A 27,275-nucleotide genomic window follows, 5' to 3' on the forward strand; every position below is an offset into this window, starting at 1 on the left:
AGATTCTGCAAGCTTCAAGGTGCAGCCAAAAAAATAAATAAAATAAAATCCCCCAAATAAAAATGACAACAATAAAAACAAAAAGGATTTTGGAGAAAGCTAAGCCTCAACAGGATGGGAAGCTGAGGCCAAAACGAAATTCCTGTTTTTGATGGCGAAGTTGGAAGAATAACCAGGGTCTTCTAAGGATAGGAAGCCTTGTTTTAGTTAGTTGCTATGTTGATTATGTTGCAGTAATTTTTCTGTCTGTCTTTTTCCCACCATGGCCTTCCCTTGCTAATCTCCCCAAACAGATATTAGAGTCCCTGACACATAAGAGGTGTGAACATTATTTGTGGACATCAACAAAAAAGGACTGTGTGGTTCAGTGAACAGAGAAGGAATGAGTTATGAATGATAAAAAGAAGGAGAGGAAAGAGAGCTAGTGTTCCCTGGGGGCTGGAATCCAGAGGCAGAGGGAACAGGAGGAGCTGTGGACTCCCAGGAACCCCTGGAGAATTTGGGGTGGATGCTGGGCTTCTCTTTCCTCATGAGAAGAGATTTTGATCTGATTTAAATCTCCCAAATGGCAGAATGACCCCTGCTGCCATCTGGCCTATATATGGATGTACCATAATTTAGTCAAGCCCCTATTAATGGTCTTTTAGATTTTCCCCATTTTCCTGTCTTTGTTATAGTTTTCTCTGTAACCAAAATCTTGCATAGCTTTGTGTCTGCTTCTAAGCAGTTATAGTTAATTAATACATATTAATAGAAACAATGCTGCCTCCTCAAAAAATAGACTAAGAATACTTTGAATATGATCCGCATAGCAGCAGGCATGGCTTGGAGCCCGTAATTGCCCTGTGTTAGTTCCTTGATGTTAAATTTGGAGCCAGATCATATTTTAATTATGATGGCATGCTTTAATGGGATTCACAGCTTAAAAAAAAACAAACAACTGGAGATAAATTGCACATGCGTGTGCATAAGTGTCACAGCCATGCGCTTTCTGTTCTCAGAGCTTCATTTATAACACTTGGATTTCTGAAATCTGTTTTTGCCTTTCTCCTTCCACTTACACTATATTCTGGGTTTTCTCAGGACTGCTCGTAATAAATGAGGTGACTACCACTGACTTTTACAATGCAGAAGGGAAAAAGAAAAATTGTTTTATATTTTTGACTGTATTTGGCATTTGTGTTTTAAGAGGAAAATAAAATTACACTAAATAAGATTTGAGATTTTTCTTTTGGCTTTTCTGTTTAAAATAAGTGAACAGGCCAATGCCATCATGGAGTGTTTCTGGCATTTTCTGTGTAAAGCTAGCCTTACCATCTTTGATCAGCATCCAAAACCAGATGTACCAATGAATATTTCATCTATCAACTAACTTTAAATGATGCTATTTAAAAAAAATAGATAGACAACATATACTATTTTAAATTTCTTATTACATTTCTGACATATTTAATACTTCAAACTGCTAATTAGCATAATTCAACATAATTGTTCAATAACTTTTCCTTTAAAGGCTTTAGATGATATTTTACTTCTTATTGCAAATGTCAGCAACAGGGTGAGAGATGCAAAAGAAAATGATCCCTACATGGAAGCGTGAAGTCTTACCCTCTCTTTCTTTTTTTAGACTGAAAATGTGTATCTTGGAAATCAAAGTTTCAAAAGAAACAGTAACCCAAAGAATTTTAAGATTATAGATTTTAATTTGTTAGCAGTTTCTATGTGGTTAACTACTAGAAAAAAAAACAACTGCTCCTATTTAAGACTCAAAATGTGATCACTGGTTAAAAAATGCATGTGCGTAGTTCTCAAAATAAATAACCTAGTGTAAATTTAGAATCTGCTGCATCCTCTCTTTCATAGTTTTGATGTTTGAGCCTCCCCTTCTTCAACTTCATCAGTGCTGAGTGCTTGGATTAAAATATCTATACTGACTCCTAAAAAATAACAAATTCTTTTTTTGTTTTTTTTTTGTTTGTTTTTTTTGTCTGCACCCCATGGCTTGCAGTATCTTAACTCCTTGACCAAGGACTGAACCAGAGCCACGGCAGTGAAAATTCAGAGTCCAAACCACTGGACCACCACAGAATTCCCCTACAAATTCTTTTCATTGCAAGCAGAATGTTCTTATTTGGCCTCATCACAACTAGTGATGCATACATGCTGTGTCTCTTCTTGAGACCCCATGGGCTGTAGCTTGCCAGGCTCCTCTGTCCATGGCATTTCCCAGGCAAGAATACTGGAATGGGTTGCCATTTCCTCCACCAGGGGATCTTCCTGACCCAGGGATCTAACCGGAGTCCCTTGTGTCTCCGGCATTGGCATTCAGGTTCTTTACCACCAGCGCCACCTGGGGTGTGCAATTGGTAAAGATTGGTTTAATTCAGTCAGTATGAACTGAACACTGTGCCAGGCATAAGAGATAAAAGCAGCCTATGCCTTTGAAGAACCTAGGGGGAACTTAGGTGAGGGTGGACGGGAATTTGGAGGACAGTTCCAGGCAGATGCTTCTGTAATATCTGGTAAAAAGTCAGGAGGTAGTTATGCCCAGGGCACTAGATGGACTCTTCTCCTCAATCCAGGGGTTTGGGAAAGTCATCTTGAAGAAGCCGACGTGTGAGCTGAATCTTTAAGGAGGACTGAGAATCACGTGAAGAGACAAGGCCCAGAGCAAGGAAGAGTGTGAGGTGGGGCGTGGCCAAAAAGACGAGGGAGGAGGGAGGTGAGGTCTCACCTTGTGACTGCCTGAGATGGGGAAAGGGTGACTAGGGAGAAGGTTGAGGGAGAGGAAGCTTCCATTTGGGGATATGGGGTATTGGAATGATTGGAGTGATGTGCAGTGGGCTGAAACTCAGAGAACAATCCAGGCTAGAGATACGTAGCAGGGGCATGGCCACGGAGTCAGGACTATGAGCGTGGTTGACAACATCCAAGGAGAAAGGAGCACCTGCGAATGTGATTGTTTCCGAGGGTGGGTAGGGAAAGGGGAGTCCCAAAAGGAATGTTAAGATAAGAGGAGACTCATGTGGTAGTGGTGTCCCCAGAGCCAAGGCACAGGAAGTTTCAAAATGAAGATTAGGACAGCAGTGTCAAGAGCAGTAGTGAAGTAAAGATTGTTGTTTAGTCACTAAGTCAGTCCGACTCTTTGCGACCCCATGGACTGCAGCGTGCCGGGCTTCTGTGTCCTTCGCTATCTCCCGCAGCTTGCTCAAACTCATGTCCATCGAATCGATGATGCCATCCAAACATCTCATCCTCTGTCATCCCCTTCTTCTCCTGCCCTCAATCTTTCCCAGCATCAGGGTCTTTTCCAATGTGTTGGCTCTTCACATAAGGTGGCCAAAGTACTGGAGCTTCTGTTTTAGCATCAGTCCTTTCAATGAATATTCAGGGTTGATTTCCTTTAGGATTAATTGGTTTGATCTCCTTGCAGTACAAGGGACTCTCAAGAGTTTTCTCTAGCACCACAATTTGAAAGCGTCAATTCTTCAGTGCTTCTTTATGGTCCAACTCTCACATCCTTACAGCTAGATACAAATTATGAAATTTTCATTCTGCCTGGCCTAGTTTTATTTCCTTTTCCAACTTATCTCCATTCAAGCCCATCCTTTTTTTTTAACCTCACCTATCTTTTGACCTTAAAAACTGTAACTAAATGATATGCCTCTTCATAATTTACAAAATGCTTTCACATATATATCACCATATATAATATGCTCACCCACCCTTTGAGTTGGCATTTTAACTGAATTATAGTTGTTTAGGATTGAGGCTCAGACTTGAGGTCATAGATGCCTTGAAATTCCTCCTCTCTCTCTCTCTCTTATTGAATATTTATTTATTTGGCTGCATCAGGTCTTGGTGGCAGCATGTGGGATCTAGTTCCCTGACCAGGGGTCAAACTCAGGCCCCTTGCATTGGGGTCTTAGCCACTGAACGACCAGCAAAGTCCTCAAAACCTCTTTCTGTACTGAGGAAACTGAGGCTCAGAGAGATGTATGTTATTATTAATAGTATGTGTGCCAAGTCACTTCAGTTGTGTCTGACTCTTTGTGACCATATGGACTGTGGCCCTCCAGGCTCTTCTGTCCATGGAATTCTCCAGGCAAAAATACCAGAGTGGTTTGCCATGCCCTCCTCCGGAGGATCTTCCCAACCCAGGGATGGAACCCACATCTCCTGTGCGTCCTGCTTTGGCAGATGTGTCCTTTACTACTAGTACCACATCAGAAGCTGAGACAGATGTGTGTCTTATGTCAGTTTCACTGCTCTTTGGTGTGTCTCGGCACTAGAAACCAACCTCCTGATTTTCACTGCACGACTCTTAACTGCAGAGTGGGAATATTGATGAGATTCAGACAACCCTGTTGAAACTCAGTACAGGAGGAGCTCTGGCCCATAGCTGAATATGATCCTGTCCCTTTAAACCATCCTGACTCATCCATTGCTAATTGCAGGTAAGCAATAAAACTAAACCGCACACCCTCCAGTCTCCTCTGTGGTAATTGCCTATGACTCCCTCACTTTGTTCCCACTCCTGTCTGCTGTTGGTAGACATTCAGTCTTTTTGCCAGAGCAGCATGTCTTCTTCCTTATTCTGCCAGCAGCCCCTCCATATGGCACACTCAGGAGACTCATGGCTGATCAGCATATTCTGTTACCTTGGCCTCAACAGTTGGTTCAGGGGTGGGTTTGTGATCCAAGCCATGAAAACCAGAGTCAATCTTGGAAAAACAACCTCTCAGCTGCAGCTGCCAGGGACCATGTGACCCCTGCCTGGGAAGGGCCTGGGAGAAGGAAGACAGCATGGAAGCAGCCCAGTGATAGATGGATGGCTGGATCATGATGATGTCATTTGCTCACGAGATGCAGCCTGCCTGGAGCTGGAGCTCTCCCTGCACTTGAGGTGCACAAGCCAATAAAGTCCCCAGCTACGTTCAGTCCTCTTGAGTGGCAGTTGCAACCACAAGGGCCTTATTTAATATTTTCCTTTCTGTAGCTCCGTTTCTCCCCTGTGTCTTGATCTGACTCACCAACTTTGACCCTCAAATTTTCTAGGATTTGCTTCAGACCAGTCTTACTCTGGGCCTCTTCAAGTTTGCCATACCTTGGTGGTTCCTTCCTTCCCTGTTGTCCCTCACCAAACCCTCTCATGGGATATTTTCTCATCACTCTTTTTCTAATATATAATTTCTATTGTTTCTTTGGCCACATTTCGAGGTGTTCATTATCTTTGTTCCTCAACCAGGGATCAAAATCATGCCCCTTGCAGTGGAAGCCCAGAGTCTCAATCACTGGGCCACCAGGGAAGTCTGTCCTAACTCTTCTAGGAGTCAGGACTTAGAAGTTATGAGCTGCCTGCACTTTGAATGAACTATTACTATTATTAATAATAACAGAAGAAGTTTTTTGCCATTAACCCAGCACTTTTTAATTGTGATAAAATATACATAAGATTCACTATTTTAACCATTATTAGATATACAACCAGTGGCAATAAGTACCTTTACTGTTGACCAGCTATCACCTCTGTTCATTTCCAGGATGTTTTCATCATCACAAACAGAAACTCTGTAGCCAATAAAAATAACTCCCAACTTCTCCCTTCCCCTGGCAGCCTCCATTCTGCGTGTTCTTCATGAATTTGCCTGATCTGTGCATCTCCTATAAATAGGATCATATAATTTTTTTTCTTTTGTAACTAACTTATTTCACTTAGCATATTATTTTCAAGGTTTATCTATGTTGTAGTATGTATCAGAATTTTGTTCCTCCTTAAGGCTGAATAGTATTCCACTGTGTGTACATCGCATGTTTTGTGTGCTATTGATACATACTATTTCCATCTCTACCTTCTGACTACTGTGAGTCATGCTGCTATGAACACTGATACACAAGTACCCCTTTGAATGAAGCCCTGATTTCAGTTCTTTCGGGTATATACACAGAAGTAGAACCATCGGATCGACCCAGCACTTTGTATGTGCCAGGCACTGTGCTATATGTATTTTATGTTCATTATTTTATTTAGTATTCACAACTTTATGAGGTAGTATTATTATTCCTACCTTAAAGTGAAGGAAACTGAGGCTCAGAGAATTTACCATGAGCAAAGGCTTATCCTTTTCCATAAACAACCATACCTGTTGGACTCCAGAGGCTGTGATCTTAGTTGGAATGCTGAGGCTTCTATAAAATCATCCCCAGTTTCTTCAAAAAGCACATCTGGAGCAGATACTGTGTGTCAGGCGTTGGATCAAATGCTGGAGTACATAATCACGTGTTCATCATGCCTGGGGTGCTTGTTAGTGAATTGAGAGGAGATACAGTCACCCTGTTCTATGAAGCCTGGCCTGGGCTTCATGGGAAGTGAAGGTGCCTGGCCCGTCTTTCATGCACTGAGTGTTATCTTCTCCATTTATATCGCTGGACTTTATTCTTGCCCAGACAGTGATCAGTCCTGCCAGGCTTTTTTAGAGCTGCTTTCCTGGATGAATCCAGTCCTTTCTGGAGGTAGAGGGAACAAGGAAACAAGGGGGAAAAAAATATATATATATATATATTTCTTCTGATTATGAAAATGACACATAATCATTACAGACAACTTGGGAAAATTATGGAAACATAGAGCAAAGAAAACAGAAATCACCCTATAATCAAGCTATTCAGAGGTGATTTTTTAATGAAAGTTTAAACTAAGCTAATAAAATGCCTTATTATCCCCCACTAGGGAGCTTCCTTGGTGGCTCAGTCAGTAAAGAATCTGCCTGTAATGCAGGAGACCTGGGTTCGATCCCTGGGTCAGGAACATCTCCCTGGAGAAGGGAATGATAACCCACTCCAGTATTCTTGCCTGGGAAATCCCATGTACAGAGGTGCCTGACGGGCTGTAGTCCATGGGGTCAAAAACAAGTCTGACGCAACTTAGTGACTGAACCACTACCAATCGAAGTAGTTTGTTATCATTTTACTCTGTAAAACAAAGGGGAGAAATCAGTCCCTGAAGATCCCCTATCCCTCAGCTGCCTCTACTGTGTTTAAATTACTCAGTTCTCTGACTGCAGATTTATGTCTTCCTATTTGAAAGGCATTCATCCTGCAGAATTTGCCAGATGGTGCCCTGTAATGGCTCTTTGATTATCCATCATCATTAGAAGGAAATGCTTCCTAATCTGTCAGCATGAACTTTAACTATGTGGAAGGAATGTGTGTGCTTTTGAAGAAAGGTTCTGTGTGAGGAAAACAGAGAGGGAGGCCTCCCAAGAAGATGGCGGATCCTGGCAGCGAGCATCAGGACGCAGATTCCTTCCCTTGGTGCCTCCATGGCCTCCCACGGCCTCCCATACCTGTCGGTCAGGTTGCGGTGGCTCCTTCTTATTTCACTGCTCTCCAGAGCTGCTAAAGTCATATGTCACCTTGTCCAAATTAGAAAAAGGCACCCCTTCCTTCCTGTGGCAGGAGGTAGCTGTGCTGTACAATGTGGACAGAAAAACGGTACTGAATGCACTTTCCACTTTCTTCCCGGCCAAGCATCCTTGTTCAGTGAACAACACACAGAACTCTGTGTAGTGGTCCTGGCTTTGCCCTTTTGAGGCTCATCCCTCTCCAGGGATGTAGAGGCTGTAGATATTCTAGATCTAGGTGATGCAGCCCCCACTCTAGGTGAGCCCTGGGTATGTGGTCCTCAACTTGACATGTGTTTATCGAGCTCTTAGTATCCAAGCCTGGCCCCCATGGAAAACTACCTGCTTCTCACCTTCTCTTTGGCCACTGCCACCATCAACTCTGTCTTTTAGAGACTAGAACTCTCAGAAGTCTCCGCTGAATTTATTGGAAGTTGTTTTGTCTACAGCTACTTGAAATATCACTGTGTAATTACTGAATTTGCAGCCATTCTAATAAGCAGACTCCTCATGTATTTGCAGACACATCAACTGGAGCCTCCAAAACCACCTAAAACTCCCCTCATTTCTAATTTTATTTTTTTTCATTTGAAGCTGAAGTCCACTCTCCTTCTGCTAAAATAAGTTCTATTTCCTCTTTGGATTTTGGTTCTTAGACTTGGTCTCAAGCCTTTCCTTCTCTTCAGCTACTCCTGAAGAGTTTCTCTCTTATAGCTATTGCTGTGTAACTGATATTTTCTTGGTCTGGGGCACGCTGATCTATGGCTTCAGCTATACTAAGCACTCCTAATTTTTGCTTTACCACGGTGATGTTTGCATAAAAGCAAAAGCAGCAGTTACATTGTTGGTGGATGAATTTTTCATGTTAGAAACAGTCTTTGTGCTGTTACGCAAATGCAGTATAATTTTTTGAATAAGTGGGATACAGCATCAATTGAGCTTGTTGTTTAGTCGCTAAATCGTACCCAACTCTTTTGCAACCCCGTGGACTGTAGCCCTCCAGGCTCCTCTGTGCATGGGATTCCCAGGCAAAGATATTGAAGTGGGTTGCCATTTCCTTCTCCAGGGGATCTTCCTGACCCAGGGATCGAACTCATGTCTCCTGCATTGCAGGCGGATTCTTTACTGCTGAGCCACCAGGGAAGCTCATGTCAACTGAAGTACTTACATAAACATACAAATCATTATGTTTTTATCTGGTAATTCACCTTCAAAAATATGAGTAAGATAGGAGTACCCTCGTGGTCTAGTAGTTAGGATTCTGGGCTTTTATTGCCATGGCCCTGGTTCAATCCCTTATCAGGGAACTGAGATTCTGCAAGCCATGTGGTGCAGCAAATATATATATATATGAATTATAATACTTATTAAAATTAATTATATGTTAATATATGATATATATTAATATATATATATATATATATATATACAGTTAGGATGAAATTCCTAACTGTATATATACACACTCTCAAGTGGAGAAGGCAATGGCACCACACTCCACTACTCTTGCCTGGAGAATCCCAGGGACGGGGGACCCTGGTGGGCTGCTGTCTATGGGGTCGCACAGAGTTGGACACGACTGAAGCGACTTAGTAGCAGGATGAAATTCAGATCACTATAACCCCCAAAATGGTAATGACTGCTGTATGTATGTTGAGTGTGATTAAAAAGCTGCACTCTAGAGCTGAAAGATAGTGAGAAACTGTGCCTCAGTTTCCTCATTTGTAAAATGGGAATAATAATAATACCACTATTCTGCATTGTTCTAATGATGAAATGAGTTAATATATGTGAAGCGCTTAGCATAGGGCCTGACACACAGTAAGAGCTACTAGCATATAAGCATTGACTATTACATGAAAGATACTGTATGATTACCTTCTGGAAGCCAGACAAAATTTAGGTGGGCATTTTTATAATGTAGTATTAATTTTTTAATGCTTTGCCCAAGCAAATTGTGATAAAATCCAACAATGACAAATACCAAATGTTTAAATGTTTTAAAACAGAGTGGTGATCTGTTTTGCACACTTTTGATCATTGACTTACCCTAGGAGTTTTCTTTTCTAGATGGCATGTATTTGTCAGAATCAAAGTAAGCATAGTAAGGGCTGTGCCATGCTAGGTCGCTTTAGTCATGTCCGACTCTTTGTGATCTCAAGGACTGTAGCCCACCAGGCTCCTTTGTCCATGGGATTCTCCAGGCAAGAATACTGGTGTGGGTTGCCATGCCCTCCTCCAGGGGATCTTCACAATCCAGGGATCGAACCCACGTTTCCTTTGGTTCCTGCATTGTAGGTGGATTCTTTACCACTGAGCCACCAGGGAAGCCCTAATAAATAGTAGAACCCAAATATTTCTTCCTGTTACATCTGATTTTTCAGTTTGTTGGGAGAAGGCAATGGCACCCACTCCAGTACTGTTGCCTGGTTGTTTCTGCTACTCTTGCTCTATCCCTGTGGCAAGATTCTCTGCTCTGTTCTGCTTCTTGCACAGTTTGTTTGGACTCTGCCTGCTCTCTTCCTCTGTGCATAAAGCAGCCAGCCCTTGCAGTGGGTAAACTTCAGAAAATTTAGATCTTGTTTTTGCAGCTTGTCTGTGCACAATAAACAGACGACCTGTGCCAGTTTTCTCTCCGGCTCTTTTTGGCACAGGATTGAAAACTGGCCGCTCTGATCAGGAATGCTGCATGTTCCTCTGTGGGTGGCCGGAATCTGAGCTGAAATAGAAGGAACTCAATTTTCTGCTATTCCAGTCCCTTCTACTGAAGAAAGGAGCATCATCATAACTTTGAGAAGTTGATGATGGCCAGTTAGTTTCCTTTTTTACACTACAGTAGTTCTTTTTAACAAGTAACTTTTTGAAATGCAAGGTCATGCAAACCCCAGGTAGGATTACCTGAAGTGCTGTGAGCTCTTTCTGAACAGTCCTTAGGCTTGGTTTGGGAACTGTGAGCGGGAAACAAAGAATTTATTTCTGGAGTGCTAGTCAAAACCCATCTATTGGTCCTTTAAATTTGTCATGATGAAACTATAAGATGGCTTAATATAAAATGTAAAGCTGTATCCAGTAGTTTGTCTCTTTCTCATCTCTTTTTGATCATTTCATAAGTGACTAGTGGTATCTGTAGTTACGGGACACCAGAGAAACTTTTTCTTTCTGTATATCTAGTTAAGCATTTATCAGTTTATCAGCCAGTCCACCTCCTGAACCAGAAATGATCGTGGGTGATTGATATGTACACATAAAATACGACAGTAGTCCATGGATTAAACATTGGGTGACAGGGGTTTCCCTGGGGATCCAGTGGTTGAGGGTCCACCTTGTACTTCAGGGGACACTGGTTTGCCCTGGTCTGGGAGGATCCCACATGTCGTGGGGTGGCTGAGCCCATGAGCCACAGCTACTGAGCCCATGCATTCTAGCACCTGCTCCACAACGAGAAAGACCACCGCGGTGAGAAGCCTTCACATGGCAGCTGGAGAGTGGCTCCCGCCGGCCACAACTAGAGAAAGCTCACATGCAGAAACAGACACCCAACGCAGCTAAAAGTAAATAAATATTCTTTAAAAAAAAATGGGTATCGAGGGAAGAACACAATGGTAAGGGTGTTGAGTCAGACATGAAAGCTAAAATGCAGTGTCATCTATTGATAGCATTACACCAGAGGTTTCAAAATTTAGTGTGCAGTGGTCTCTTGGTGTGAATATTTGTTTAAAATGCAGTTCCTTGGCCTCCCCAAAGGAATTCTGACACCCACGTTGCTAACACGTGTCCCCAGGGACTCCTACTGTGTGGTGTAGACATACTCTAGGAGCACTGAACTATTTACCTACTGCCAATGGGTAAATTTGGCTCCTGGGTTTCTGACCATCAACAGGAAAAGGGAAAACTGTTTTTTTCATAGTGTGCAGAAGATAGCATCATTGGCATAAGGTATACATGAAGGCTTAACTAGGCTTAGATCAACTGTAATACCTGGGGAATTCCTTAGCGGTCCAGTGGTTAGGACTCTGCTTTCACTGCCGTGGCCCCAGGGCTCAATCCCTGGATCCCGCAAATTATGTTTCTGTAGCCAAAAAAAAAACCCTTTAGTGTCTGAGGAGGACCTGGACTTGCATAGGAATTCATGAAGAAAATGCCTTCTTTAATCCTCCCTAACGTGAAATAAGTCAATGAGTCTATTGTATTCAATTAAGAGGTAGTAACTGACCTTCTGGAGAAGAGTACCAAAGCGTCTTAGAGAGAAAAGAATAGAAGAGGGAAAAAAGCTGGGTGGGGTGGTGCTGGGAAAATAGTTTGATATTATCTACAAAAAGAGTGAATGCAGGGAATTCCCTGGCAGTCCAGTGGTCGGCAGTCCAGCCAAGGGCACAGCTTCAACCCCTGGTTGGGAAGCTAAGATCTCATATGTCGCAGGGTGTGACCAGAAATATTAAGGAATATACATTTTTTTAGACATAATGCTATTGCACACTTAATAGACTATCAGTATATCATATACCTTTTTTCCCCATATACGTTTATACGCACCAGGAAGTCGAAATAATCGTGTGACCTGCCTTATTGTGATATTTGCTTTTTGTGGTGGTATCTAATTGAATCTGCAGTATCTCCGAAGTTTGCCTGTATAAGTGATGAAAAGATAAGAAATTAGGCACATTCACACAAAATAAAACTTCCTCCAACAAAGGGAGAGAAAATCATACTGACTTATTCTCTGAGTACTCTTCCTTTCATATGGAGAAAGAATGCGTTTGGAGACTTTGTGATAGTGGCCTGTATAAGAATAACGATGGCCATTACCATTTCTTCTATGCCTACTTTAGGCCATTTTCCGCCATAGGCAGGGCTTCCTAGGTGACTCAGTGGTAAAGAATCCACCTGCAATGCAGGAGATGCAGGAGGCGCAGGTTTGATTCCTGGGTCAGAAAAAATCCCCTGGAGAAGGAATTGAGAACCCATTCCAATATCCTGGCCCGGAAAATTCCGTGGACAGAGGCTTCTGGTGAGCTACAGTCCATGAGGTTGCAAAGAGTCAGACACAACTGAGCGAGTGAGCAGGCACACGATGCACCACTGTAGGTACATAGGTATTTTGTTTTCAATTGTCACACAGATTCCGGAGAATGAAGTCCTGTTGTCCCCAGTACCCCCAACCTTTCTCTTCGCCACTCATTATTTTCTATTCTAACTCATTCACACCCAATGTTTTTGAGACTTATCCTTTAATGTAAAATACTGTTACTCTTTCCTGTGCCTTGAATCTAATTCACTTTGCCCTGATGATAGGAAATGACCAGGATAGAGAAATCAATTTTGAAATAATAAATTAGATCTAAAAGTTCTGTAACTGTTTCTTTTTGTTTCTCCATTGACTTCAGTTGTTAGGATTTTAACTGACAACTTTGGAATCATCTGAGAAAGTCTTCAGCTCCTCTGTCATTGTTTTCTCCCCAGTGGCAGCTAAATATTGCAATTGTGGGCTTTTGCCAGAATAAACAGTTGAATCTTCGGTGAGGTCTCTGGAACCTAACTCCCAGGCATTTCCAAAGGATATGTTGAAACTGGACCTTAGTTTGCCCTTTACAGAAATAGCTTCTGTCGGGTCTCTATAACTGATTCCTTTCATGGTGCATTGTCTATCTAGCCCACTAAACGTAGAGAGAATATGCAGTCTTTTCCATTTCTGAGCTTTTAATTGATGTGGGACACTAAGAATTACCAGTGATGTTTCATAATCGTACTGCTTTAGTGCATTCGTTAAACTAGAGGTCATATGAAATCAACTTTTATTATTCTCATTGATACTTGGGGAAAATAATTTTACAAGGCTTTTAGGATGGAAAAAAGGCACTAGAACATCAAATCTACTTTAAATATAAAGCTATTCTTTTAAAAGTGATTTGATTTGACATTTTAAGTCTTCTGAGCAGGAACAACCCTGATAAGGCATTAAGTCAAACTCCTTCATTTTGTAGATAGGGAACTTTGTCATTTGATTTTGTTTTTAGGCACTTTTAGTACTTTTTTTTTTTTTGCCATGCAGTGTGTGAGATCTTACTACCCTGATCAGGGATTGAACCCATACCCCCTGCACTGGGAGCACAGAGTCTTAACCACTGGACTGCCAGGGAAATCTACAGATAGGAAACTTTGACTCAGAGAAGCTATGTGCTGCCAGACAGCGGCAGAGCCAGGACTGGAACCCAGTACTCTTGGCTTCCTGCTCTCAGAAAACAATTTCTAAATGACTTTAGTGTAAAATATAATTTGAAAAGAGTTTATTTAAGAAACTCAAAACATAATAAATTTAAGAGTTAAAACTTCTATTGAAATATTATATTGTACTGGGTGTTATACCAGGTGGTTAAAACACAGTATATTACCTTCCATACTTTCTAACCTGAGCTTGGAAGATTTTTATACCTATAGATAGATATACACACATATATATACTCATGAACACACATAAACATATATACACATATAGTTATATGCACACCTACATGTATATATACACATCCTTACACATATTTATCTATGAAGGTGAAGGTGAAGTTGTTCAGTCGTGTCCGACTCTTTGCAACCCCATGGACTGTAGCCTACCAGGCTTCTCCGTCCATGGGATTCACCAGGCAAGAATAGTGGAGTGGGTTACCATTTCCTTCTCCAGGGGATCTTCCCAACCCAGGGATCGAACCCGGGTCTCCCACATTGCAGGCAGACGCTTTAACCTCTGAGCCACCAGGGAAGCCCACATTTATAATAAACATACACATATATGCCAGTAGACTCACATACGTATATATGTGTACATATACATACACATTATACATACGTAGGCTTCCTTGGTGACTCAGTTAGTAAAGAATCAGTCTGCAATGCAGCAGACCTCGGTTCAGCCCCTGGATTGGGAAGATCCCCTGGAGAAGGAAATAGTGACCCACTTCAGTATTCTTGCCTGGGGAATCCCTTGGACAGAAGAGCCTGGTGGGCTACAGTCCATGGGGTTGCAAGAGTAGAGTAGGACATAACTTAGTGACTAAACCATCACCACCATATACACACACACATATATATACATACACACACACGCCAGTAAATACACACACACATACATATATATCTCAACACACACACATACAGTAGAAGAGTAGAAAACAAGGACTCAGGAGTTAGGCAAACTTTCAACCCTACTGGTATTGGCTGTATTTTCTCAGGCAAATATGTGAACTTTTAAAACCTGTTTTACCACTTGTAAAATAGAAAAAATAATACTATGCTTAGACTGACTGTGAGAAACAAAATAAATGGTATGTTAAATATTTAGCACATTGTCTGCCATCTAATAAGTTGTGGTGCATGGACTCTCAAGTTGTGGCTTGCGGACTCAGTAATTGTGGTGTGTGGGCTTAGTTACTTTGCAGCCTGTGGGATCATAGTCCCTGACCAGGGGTCAAACCTGCGTCCCCTGCTTTGCAAGATGCATTCTTTACCACTGGGCCTCTAGGCAGTGCCAGTGTTCGTGCTTAGTCATGTCCAACTCTTTGCGACCCTATGGACTATAGCCTGCCAGGCTCTTCTATCCATGGGATTTTCCAGACAAGAGTACTGGGGCCACCAGGGAAGTCTCCAAATAAACTTTCAATAAATGTTAGTAGCTAATGTTGTGAACAAAATGTACAAAACGTTGAACAATGGGTAAACTTAAGAAAAGGTAGATATGTTTCTCTATCTTGACCTTAATGCTGATCATAATTGTCCTGGCAAACTGGTTACCTCTGGTTTGAGGACTGGACCAAAACCACAGAAGTGGCATAGTCCTATTCATTTGAGAAAAAGGGCTTCTAAATAGATGGTGGCACTCTCAATCCTGATCCATGGTAAAAGGAGCCTAGAAGGTGGGAGAGCAGGCGGCCTGTGGAAGAGCCTGTCCCAGGTCAAAGAAGAGCAGAAGTCGCCCGTGTTGCATGTGCTCAGTGTAAATGAAGACACTTACACATGTCAGTTTGTGCGGGGTGGTGCAGTCGGGGGCAGGGGGCAGGCAATGTGAGTGAGAAGACAAGAATCAGACTGATTGGAACCTGGAAAGGTCAACTGGCAGAACAGCTGTTGGTCTGGAGTCACATCCAGGAATCAAGCCCAGAAGCTCAGGATGAGTCAGAAGAGGCATGGACACCACAGTGCAAGGTGTCCCTGGGCCTGTGCCAGGAGCAAATGGACATCAGGCTGCCCAGATGACCCCCAGGCCAAAGACCAAAAACAAGGTAAGCCAGAGGTGAATGCAAGAGTTAATTTGCAGAGGTTTCTGTGAGTCGGAAGCTAGGGCAAGAGTGGGCTTTCTCTGTAGGCTCCACTTTATCGGCTGATAAATGTTGCTTTTCTGCAGGTTTCTGCCACAGACCTGCTTGCTTCTCTTCCCACCTGTATCAGTCAGAGTAGGTTTGGTTTTGCTGCAGTAACAAACAAATCTCAGTACCTTATAACAACACTTATTTCTTGTTCTAGCTATGTATTCATTATGAATTACCTATCACTTGGTTACTAGAAATCTTTATTCTGAGGTCCAGGCTGATCGTGCAGCCCTCTCAGGAATGTTGCTGCTCATCATAGCAGATAGAAAATAAACTATGGAGAACCCTGCACGCATGTGTGCCGCTTCAGTCATGTCCGACTCTATGTAACACTATGGACTGCAGCCCACAAGGCTCTTCTGTCCATGGGATTTTCCAGGCAAGAATACTGGAGTGGGTTGCCATGCCCTCCTCCAGGAAATGTTCCGGACCCAGGAATAGAACTCAGGTCTCCTGTGTCTCCTGCATTGGCAGGCAGGTTCTTTACCACTAGCGCCACCTGGGAAGCCCCATGGAGAACGCTGCGCTGACCTTAAAGATGAGCTTTCTGTACAGAAGGAGGTGATCTATGTCATTTCACTTGCATATCATTGGTCAAAACAAGTCATGTGGCAACAGCAAGGTAGCAAAGTTGAATCTCCCCCCAGGAAGGGGCAATGAATCTTTATAAGAATAATACAGCCCACCCCATGACTATATCAACCGCAGGGGCGTCTCACTACTCCCAGACCTCAGTCATTGCCCATGTGATCCTAGCTCCCGTCCTCTATCTCGTATCTCTGCACAGAAATCTAGGCCCACATCTGTGGCTGCCAATCAGGCAGTTCTCCTTGGTCACTTTGAACATGAACAAGCAAACTAAAGTCATTTCCTCTTCAGCATTTTGTTTGTTTTTGGTTGAAGGCTTCCTGTCCACCTGGCTACACAAATCAGACACCTAGGTGTCATCTGTGACTCCTCTCTCTCCTTATTCACCTCATATCCACCCACCACTCAGAAAATCTTTTTGACTGTACCCAATACATGTCCCTTGACTATTCCTGCTTCTTTTCATCTCTCCTGCCCCTACTAGTTCTTACGTGCATGCTCAGTCACTCAGTCGTATCTGACTCTTTGAGATCCCATGGACTATGGCCCACCAGGATCCTCTGTCCATGGAATTTTCCAGGCAATGATACTGGAGTGGGTTGCCATTTCCTTCTCCAGGGGATCTTCCTAACCCACGGACCAAACTGGCATCTCCTGCATCGCCTGCATTGGCAGGCGGATTCTTTACCACTGTGCCACCTGGAGTATAGTTTTTCTATTCTGAACTCTTGGTGAGCCCTAAAATAATCCTGATGTCTCTGTATTTCCCCTCCCCAGTTCATTCCACCTGACATGCGGTGATCTTTCTAATTTGCAGAACCGATAATACACCCTTCTGTTGCCACCTCTGCTTGAGCTCCTCAGCAGATGGCTTCTGATTGTTCTGGGAGTGGAGTGCCAGGAAGGCTCTTTATCTGCCTCTCCAGCCTCACCTTATCCACTGTCCCTCCCTCACAAGTGCTATGTTTCTTGTCCCCACCGCACTGAACTCCTTCCATTTTCTCTACGTGCTGTGCCCTCTCTTGCTTCTGGTATATTGCATGTGTTGTTCCTTCTTTTAAAAAATTATTTATTTATTTGGCCACACCAGGTCTTACTTGCAGCATGTGGGATCTAGCTCCCTGATGAGGAATTGAACCCTTGCCCCCTGCATTGGGAGGGTGGGGTCTTAGCCACTGGACCCCCAGGGAGGTCCCTGTTGTTCCTTCTGACTGTTCTGCTCTCTATCCTCTTCAGCTGTCTGACTTTAAATCATCCCTCATGTCTCACCTTAAAACTCACTTCCCCCGGGAAGCCTTCCCTGGCTGCCTCCTAAAGCAGGTAAGGTGTTCCTGTTGTATATTCTGGGGCAGCAGGCTTTCTTTTCCCTGGCGCACATCACCCTTTATAGCTTCCTTAAATGTCTGTTATCTGTCTTTGCTGCCTCACTGTAATGTCTCTCAGGGCAGTGACTGCTTCAACATTGTGACTCAACTCCTAGCAGAGTGTCTCAAATAGTCTAGGTGCTGGCAGATGCTTATGAAATGACCATGAATGACTGAGCGTGGTGTCAAAACCATAGTTCTGGCCTGAACTCAAGAGCAAGGCCAGGAGGACATGAAAATGTCCTTGCTTCTTAATGTCAAAGGAAACTGAGAAAAACCAGCTTGGCTTGGCTTGGCTTAGGGCTAGAGGGGTAGTATCAAATTAAAACAGGCTTCCAGAGAAAGGCAAAGGAAGGTCAGGGCCAGGAAGAAATGAGATCCTCTGGGCTATAACCTCCTCGAGCGAATGGATTTTAATTTTGTTCACAGCAGAATCCCTGTGCCTAGAACAGTATTGGGCACATATTAGGCAGTTAAATACTTTGTTGGGGAACTTCCCTGGTGGTCTAATGGTTAGGGCTCCACACTTCCACTGCAGGGGGCACGGGTGTGGTCCCTGGTCTGGCAACTAAGATCCCACAAGCTGTGTGGCATGACCAAAAAAAAAAAAAGGGAAAAATAAAATACTTTATTGGCTGAATGAATGGACAAATTCTGGGTCACAATTCTTGGCTCCAGGAATCAACCCTGGCTGACATAAGCAGAAAAAGAATTTATTGAAAGGATATAGGGTAGTTCTCAGAATCAACATAAAGACCAAGATAATCCAGCCTCACAAATGAGCAGCAACCAAGGGGAGCCAGGCAGGCGGGACCATGGCCGAGGTTGTAGCACAGGAATACTTGCTAAGGACACCACTCTGACACCCCTGCTACCAGAAGCCAGTGTCCGCCACACTCCCACCACTGGCTGTGAGCTGTGGCCCCGCTGGACTTCAGTGACACTGCCCTCCTTATGAGTCGATCTCACTGACCCTATGACCTGAATTTACCCCTTCGAGGTTCAGATCCCAGACAGGAGTGGTTGTCTGGCAGAGCCAACGTTGATTGCCAGAAAGGGAGAGAGTGTGAATATTTGTCCCCCGTCAGCAGAGGGGGCCATGCTGCCACCTATTTGAGAATTTCTCCCTAAATAAGACAGTCATTTGATGCTAGGCAGCCTAAAAATGCTTTATGTCCAATATGGGAGGGCTGGAGAAAAAAATTCAGAACCAAGGAAAGTATTTTTTCATTTAAAACATTTAATTATAATAAATGCTAATTATAAAATTTCAAATAATTCAGATATGGGTAAAGTATAAAGTGTTAAGTCCCTCTACTTCCCAATCCCCATTCTATACCAAGATATAACCACACTTATCAGTTGGAAATAGGTTCTTCTTCAAGAGACTTCTTGGATCAGAATTGTTTCTTAAACTGTACAGGGTTGGACTTCATCATTATGAAGTTGCTTAGAATTTACATGTAAAGCTTATAGTCAGATATTTTTTACTTGGACTCTTAGTCTGGGTTACGTGGCATTGCTGTGGGTTCATATTCCTGGAGAGGGGCTACCTGCCTAATGAAGGGTAAGTAATTTGCTTTGCTTGTGCTTAGTTAGTTATTACTGGGAATATTTCTTGCTTGGGAGGAATCAGGGATGTAATGGGGTGTGTCATTTTGGTGGGTAAGCAAAATTTGGGCTTTGTTGGAGAGAAGGTACTCCTGCTTTTGACCAAGTTTTGTTACTCACCAGGGTTCTTGGCCTTCTTAATCAATAGAAGTTGATTAGAGGCCAGACAAGAAATTCAGCGAAGGTTTATTGGGGCCCCAGCTTCAGAGGGAAGGAGAAGAAACAATAGGTTCCCTTGCTTGTTTTCTTACTGTGGGGAGCAAGCTGGTTCCTTATATGGGCAGAGGGTAAGGTGTGTCCAGGGGTCGGGCTGGAGGGCTGCCTTGGGTGTTTTGTCCACCTCTTAGGTGGTGTTATGTGCAGGGGGCATGCAGAGTAAGTAGCCTGCTTTGCTCCAAGCTCTTCAGAAGTGGCTGTTGGGCTTTTTGGTCTCTTTGTATCTTTCGTCCAGAATTTGCCCTAATAGCCCATGCCTGCAGTTATGGGCTGTAACAGTTCCATACAGTTTCTTTGTATTTTGTCGCTGGTGGGGAGATGTGTCCAGGTGCAAGCACTGCAGCATTGAAGCATGGGGTCCCAGGTCCCAGCCTGTCTCAATTTGAGGGCCAAAGGAACGTCTTCCTGTTCAGGATGTCGCTTGCAGAGTGTTCTGTTCTTAAGAAAACAAAAATTTTGATGGGTCTTAACTAAACTTATTGTAGTAATCATTTATCTATCTATCTATCTATATTGAAATCATTTGTATACCTTAAACATACAATGTTGTATGTAAGTTATATTCAATATATTTGGAAAAAAGAAAAAATTAAATTTTCTCTAAAAAAACCCAAAACCCAAATTATCTGAAATAGTATTTTGCTGATTTTAAAGAAGCAAAGTTCTAGAACCAACCCATTCTCAACTGACCTCTAGGGAAGTTATTCTGGGCATGTAGCTGTTAATTTTCCTTGTTGGGTTGGTGGTTGAAGGGGTTGGCCAAGCAAAACTAAGACTTTTATATGTCAGACAGTTACACACAAAGACAGAGAATTGGGGCTCAAATAAGTGATTTGAATTTTAACAAAGTGAGACTGGTTTTTTAAAATCTTACTTGTAAGAAATACATGAAAAAATATGTTAAAATTGTAAACGAAATAAAATACTTAAGTGCATCTTAATAAATATATCTCAGGTTGTTGCATGGCTGACCCAAATTGGTCATCGAGTTTGGTCCCAAAGTAAAGCCTTGGGCTGGTATTCAGTGTGGTCTCGGAAGAACCTAGGAGCAAAAGCCAGCACCCTGGTCCAGCCTGCTTTGCTCTGTGTTGTCATAGGTCTACTGCTACAAAAGATTACGTATGTAATTTTTGAACCCTGCCTTATGCTTCTTCCTTACCAAGCAGTCCACAGTGTTTCTACGCAAAAGGGAACAGATACCAAAAGATTATAATGTGACATCCAGGATTCCCATACAAAGCCTTTATGTAAGTCTAAACTTAGGTGCTATATTGGTACCTAAACTGGTAGCAGTTCTATTTCACAGTTGTGAAATGGCATACATTTTAGGTCTTTTGGATAGAATCTGGTGAACAGATATGGGCTGAAATTTTTAAATGTGGATTCAGTGAGACAATTTCATCTTGGAATTACAGCCAAAAAAAAAGTCAGCTGTGATTCATTTGGAAACGTGGACATTTTGAGTGTTGACAACAAAGACAGGCCTTCATTAAAATTATAATTTTCCAACGTGTCTACAGTGAAGCTGGAACAAATATGACACAAAGCCATAATATTTTGTTTATGCCAAGAAACACTGGCTTTCTAAAAGAAGGTGCCAGTTAAAGTGGTAACGTAAAGATAGGTGAAAGTGATACACTTCAATATCTTACTTTGAATTTAACTGGCGCTTGCTTTGGTGTCTTGACTGTTATACAGCCAATCTAAATAGATTAGAAACGTTGGAAAAGCCCATATATGAATCTGTTAAAACAATCCCTTTGTTTTGTCTGAATAGGAAGGAAACCGGTCTGTCATTTCGCCAGGGAGAGGCTAGACCATGACTAGGGCGTTGAAGGGTCAAGGAAAAGAATTAGAGGCATTGGCACAGAAGGAGGAAGTCGAGTTGCTGTGGCTGCAGCGGGAGCCGTGGAGGGAGCAGGGGGCCAGTGCTGTCTGGAGAGGGTGTGTGGAGTGGAAGTTGTGGTGTTGCCAAAGCTAGTTGTCTTCTCAGCCCACGAACCACAAGCCAAGTGTGCTACCGGGTTTTTGCAAACTTTCAGTACAGTAATAGGAATCTACATGAGAACAAAAACACATGTCTCCACAAAGCCTTGTGTACCAATGCCCCTAGCAGCTTTGTGTGTGATAGCCAAAAATGGAAAACAGCCTAGAAACTCAAAACAACCCGGATGTCCATCAACAGGTGGCAAGTAAAATGCTATTGACAATAAAAAGGATGCACATAGCAGTGTGGAAAACCTCAAAATCATTTACTGAATAAGACAGGCTCTCCCCTCACTGATAAAAAGAATATATGCTCTATCATTCCATTTATATAAAACCCCCAAAATGCAAACTAATCTTTAGTGAAGAAAACAAATCTGTGGTTTAGTGGTTGCTTGGGGATAGGGCAGAAGGAGGAATGGGTTGCAAAGGGGCACAAGAATTTAAGGGGGTTATGGAAATATTTGGTAAATTGCATTGGTTTCACAGATACGTTCCTATGTCAAAACATATCAAATTATTTGGTCAGCAATCGGGGAAGGGCCTCATGACCCTCAGCTAGAGAAGACAAGATATAATGACACTTAGCAAGAGGGGAAAGTGGACCTTATGGTTATAAATTAACAGACTTCAAAAAGGGTATTTGAAAGGGATGTTCAAAATAAATATTTTAAAGAGCTCAGGGTATCTGCTCAGTAAAGCACTCAGGACCTGTAAAGTGGTTATAGTATTTGTCCAAGAGCAGTTAAGTACTGAAGATCTAGAAAGAGATCACAGTCTTTGTCTAGACAAGCAAGGCAGTAAGTTATGAGTTTTAGCTTTCAGAATATTAACATGAAGTTCAGATTCAGATGACAATGGATATGTACTTTACCATGCCACCCTGCTCTGCCGGGACACAAATCTACATATTATACCTAAGAGTCCTCAGACTATGAATGATCCTTTCATTGGATTATAACTGTTCGCCATTAATGTAGTGGAATTTGAAGGAAGAGGAGGGTGGGAAAGATTTACCTGGAAAACAACAACGCTAGCAGTGTTGGCAAGGCTGAGACTGTCACAGAGCCTGCGGTTACTTGTCGCCTGGTGGCTTCCAGCTCATACCAGGGGCCCTGAGATTATTCATACCAGTGTCCTCACACTGTTCTTTGAGATTTTTGTTTTGGTCTTTGCTGAATCAGTTGTGGATGTCACAGGGTAGTTTTATTTATTTATTAATATTTATTTTTAAAATTTTATTTGAGTGTTCCAGGTCTTAGTTGGGGCACACAGGATCTTTGATCTTCACTGTGGTACGCAAGATCTTTAGTTGCTGCATTTGAGCTCTTAGTTATGGCATGTGGGATCTAGTGCCCTGAGCAGGAATCAAATCCAGACCCCCTGCATTAGGAGTGCAGAGTCTTAGCCACTGAACCACCAGGAAAGTCCCCATAAAGTAGTTTGGATTTTCACTTTTACCATGTGTGACTTTAAGTTCTGCTGATTTGGTGGGGGAAGCGGGGTAGTGAGGGGCAAGGGAAAGGTGATATTCTTGTGCAGAGTCATTGGTAGAATTTGAATAAAAACCTCCATCTCTGGAGTCCTGCTTTTTCAGTTATCCCTGATGTCCTTGTTTGCACAGATTTTGTGATGGTGTTGGCTTGATTGGGGCGGCAGATAAATTATGCTCATTTACAGTGGAAATCAAAGCATATCAGCACATCTGATTGATGGTGTGCAGCCGTCATGTGCTGATTGATGTGCCGTCTGTGACAGCTGCGGTACTCATCTCCTTCAGCCTTCTCCTATCCCGACACTCGACATAACTTGCATTCTAATCGAGTCACTGAAGGCCTCTTCTGGCAAGTATGGGCCGAAAGGTATGAATGTTAAATTTCAGAGTAATATTTTTTAAAAATACATGGTGCTATGAAAAGCGTATTGATAATTAATGAAATAGAATCAGGTAGGAATTTCTTGGAGAGATAAGAGAGAGATGGTGTTTGTAATCTGAGAGTGAGCATGAAAAATTCTTATGAGCTCAGTTTCAAGCTGATGCATATTAATATCAGAAGATAAAAAATTTGTCGAAGTGCCACGTGCAATTAAACGTTAATCAAGGAGAGACACATGCATGTCATTACTGGCAACAGAACACTGTTTATGTGGTTTTTAATTTCCACGCTACTGAAATGGAACACAACCATAATATAATATATAAAATCTACCAGGGAATTCAACAGTTTTGCAATTAAATTTCAAGTCTTTCAAAATCATCTTGTCTATTTAACAAGTCGCTGTAATTGTTTAATAATTACTTGAATAAAAGACCCTGCTGCTGCTGCTGCTAAGTCGCTTCAGTTGTGTCCAACTCTGTGCGACCCCATAGACAGCAGCCCACCAGGCTCCCCTGTCCCTGGGATTCTCCAGGCAAGAACACTGGAGTGGGTTGCCATTGCCTTCTCCAGACCCTAGAGAAATAAAATACCCTAGAGAAACATATATGGGAGTAAGTGCAAATAAAATTAATGAGTGAAAAAAGTGACCCAGGCTGATGGGTGGAATAGTGGTAAAATCTACAGGCGCTCCTTCAAGTAAAGGATGAGCATGAGGCAGGCCCAGGAGGCTTTTCGTATGTGTTGAGAAGTTTGGATGGTTAGTGTAGTTAGCTTGGATGTGGGGAGGGACAGTGGGCAGTAAGGATAAGTTCAGGTAAAAGTAATTTAGCTGAAATTTAGCATTCATACCTTTCAACCCAGCTAAAAGTAATGGAGTGTCCAGTCTGTAGCGGTTTACAGCCTCATTTCTCTAAATGTGGTCCTTGGAAAGCAGCATCATCTGGGAGTCTGTTATTGAAGCAGAGTCTCAGGCCCCACCTCAAATCTACTGAATCAGAATTTTCATTTTAATGATATTTCCAAGTGATTCATAGGCATATTAAAGTCCAATTAAGGCAATAAAGATATTTTGATATATCCTTTAATAAGAATTTGGAGGTAAGCAGTTTCAGAGTGGTTAGATCTACCACTCTGGATCATCAATAACACAGGCTTTTATTTTATTTTATAATTTTATTTATTTATTTATTTTTTAAATATATGTATTTATTTTTGGATTCAACGGGTCTTAGTTGTAGCATGGCATTGGGGCTCTAGTTGCAGCTCATAGGCTCAGATGCCTTGAAGCATGTGGGATCTTAGTTCCCTGACCAGGGATTGAACCTGCATCCCTGACATTGAAGGGCAGATTCTCAACCACTGGACCACCAGGGAAGTCCCAACACAGGCTTTTATCTCAGGATTTGGAGGTAAGCAATTCCAGAGTCACTGGATCTATATCATCAATAACGTAAGCTTTCATCTCATTACATTTTGCCAGAGTTAGCACGTCGATTTTTTTAGCCTTATTCTCAGTGACCTCATGGTTCCAAGATGGCTGCTGTAGCTCTTTGCACAAGTGAGTTCCAAACAGGAAGGATGGGACATACTTGTAGTATCTCATTGGCCAGAACAGGGTTACATGTTGACTTGTAAAATTGTAATCATTTGGGAAGAGGAATGGTATAAACATGGTTGATTTATACCATTTGTTCATTTAGTTAAAAAAAAAAAAAAAGTGGATTGCCTGCTATGTGTCAACCCATAGCATATCCCTTGGGGCTAAGCCTGAGATCAAGAGTCTCTGTTCATTAATTGCACAAAATTAGGGTTCAGCTAGTAAAGAGGGGTGGAGGAAACCATTATTAGACAGGAATCATTGCCTACTGCTGGTAGGATAGGCCAGATTTGGAAGAGTGTTGGAAGCCATGCCAAGACTGGACTTGATCCACAGTGGTCATTGGAGAATCAAGGGAGGGTTGATGTTTTGAGAAGCAAATCTAGTCTGTGGTGCAGGTACTGAGGCCAGTAAGGAGATTTATTATGCAGTTGTTCAAGTGAGAGGTGATGACAGCTGACCTAGGACAGCGACAAGCTGTGGAATGGAAAGAAGGGATACATTTGGAAGGCCACTCCAAGACAGAAGCCATTACTTAGTGATGCTGTATGCGGGCGGTAAAAAAGGGAAGGGCTCAGAGGTGAGTCACTGAGACTTCGGCGGGATAAATAAGTTGTCTAACGGGAGTTGCCATTATAAAAAAACTATGTATTACATACATGTGATCACAAGTTACAAAGCTCTGTAACTTAGATTTTCCACTTCATGGATCGCAAGCTGATTTTTGTGTTAGTACATAGAGAACTCATTCATCCCTCTTTAACTATTTTTGTATTTATTTGAAAAATACTGTAAAGCCCAAGGAATTTAAGAATCATTTGTAATCTGATAAATTTAAGAAATTATAAAAAGTAAAAAAGAAATTTCCCTCTCCATCTTGCTGCTGGAAATGTGCACCCTCCCCCAATTTTCTCCTTAAGGTAATTCAGAATACCCAGAGGTTCCAATGCACATACACACTTCTCTCCTTTCTCTTTTTCAGAATGATAAATTCGTATTAGTCTGCAGCGTGTAATTTCCGCTGTCACTCTTTTCCACAAAAATCCTTGCCCTTTATTTGTCGTGTGTGGCCAGAATTCGAAGAATCCCCAGTGTTAACACAGGAGGATTCTGCCTCAAAGTTTGCACCTTCTCTTTTTCTTTTTTTGTTTTACTAATTGCTTTATAACCACAAACTACTATGGAGAATGCCCTGTACAAAACACAATAAAGGTTCAAAGATGGAGGTGTTCCCTTAGGCAAGGCTGAAGACTGCAGTCTCTGGTATTTGGAATTTAGGCTGCAGTCCTTGTTTTTGGATGGATCACTGGGTGTGTGGCACAGCCCATGCTTTTAACCAGATTTGAACAGGAGAATGGCCACTTGGCCCAGGTAGAAGTAGATGAAGTGTTTGGTTTCATGTGTCACATAACTATCGAAGTTCCTCCCCACGATGCAGTGCCAGGTGGGGTTGTACTTCTTGTCAAACTCCTTCTTGATATGGGCCGCAATGTCCTTCTCTATACTTTTCCAATGCCTGAGTAGCACACTCCACCGAGTCCTGTTGCATCTCCTCCGACATATGGGCATTCTTGATTACGGCCTTTTGGTCACACATGGTTACCAAGGTGCAGGGGCTGGCCGACTGCAACGGTCTCCTGGGGTGGGAGTGGGGGGCGCTGGCGAAGCTCCCACCCGCGTAGAGAGGCGGTCGCTACCGAAGCCGTGGCGCATCTCCTCTTTTTCTATTCATGTGTGTAGATTAAAATTTACAGCATGTGCTTCTCGTGAGCTTTTAATCTACCGTGCATTTATTGTTTTGTTCATTGTCTTTCTTCACTAGGATATAAGTTTTGTGAGGGCAGGGATTTTTTTGTTTGTTTCGTTAATAGATATATCCTCACAGCCTGCACAGCATCTTGCCCAAATAGGTGCTCAATAAATATTTGTAAATGAATGTGTTTCCAGCAGATTATTCTCACTGTGCTTTAACACATTTGAAATCTCCAAATGTTTTTTTTTTTTCCCCTGTACCTCCCTTCTGTGCCTTTCCTCCTTGGAGTCGGAAAAGCTCTTTTGGAAGCTCCACGCTCTCCTTTTATTACTACGTTCTTCTGATGAGATAAATTTCATATGGTATTCTCAAGGGGGCTAACCAGTTTTAATATTTACTTAATATTAATTAATACTAATCTAGAGAAAGGGGAAGTACAGTCATGAATTCCCCCCAGAGAGGTCACTCGATGCCTGCCACAGTGAAGCCAAAGTGATTATTGTCACCTGGTCCTTGGTGT

General features: G+C 42.4%; 1 protein-coding gene and 1 pseudogene across 1 annotated transcript in view; one reads left to right on the forward strand and one right to left on the reverse strand.

Annotated features, from left to right (window-relative positions):
- Nucleotides 1-27,275, forward strand: part of TBC1D1 (TBC1 domain family member 1) — a 225,209-nt gene that overhangs the window by 29,422 nt on the left and 168,512 nt on the right.
- LOC102280413 (dynein light chain 1, cytoplasmic-like) lies at nucleotides 26,155-26,639 on the reverse strand (annotated as a pseudogene).

The sequence above is a fragment of the Bos mutus genome, chromosome 6 (assembly GCF_027580195.1).
Source record: "Bos mutus isolate GX-2022 chromosome 6, NWIPB_WYAK_1.1, whole genome shotgun sequence".
NCBI lineage: Eukaryota > Metazoa > Chordata > Mammalia > Artiodactyla > Bovidae > Bos > Bos mutus.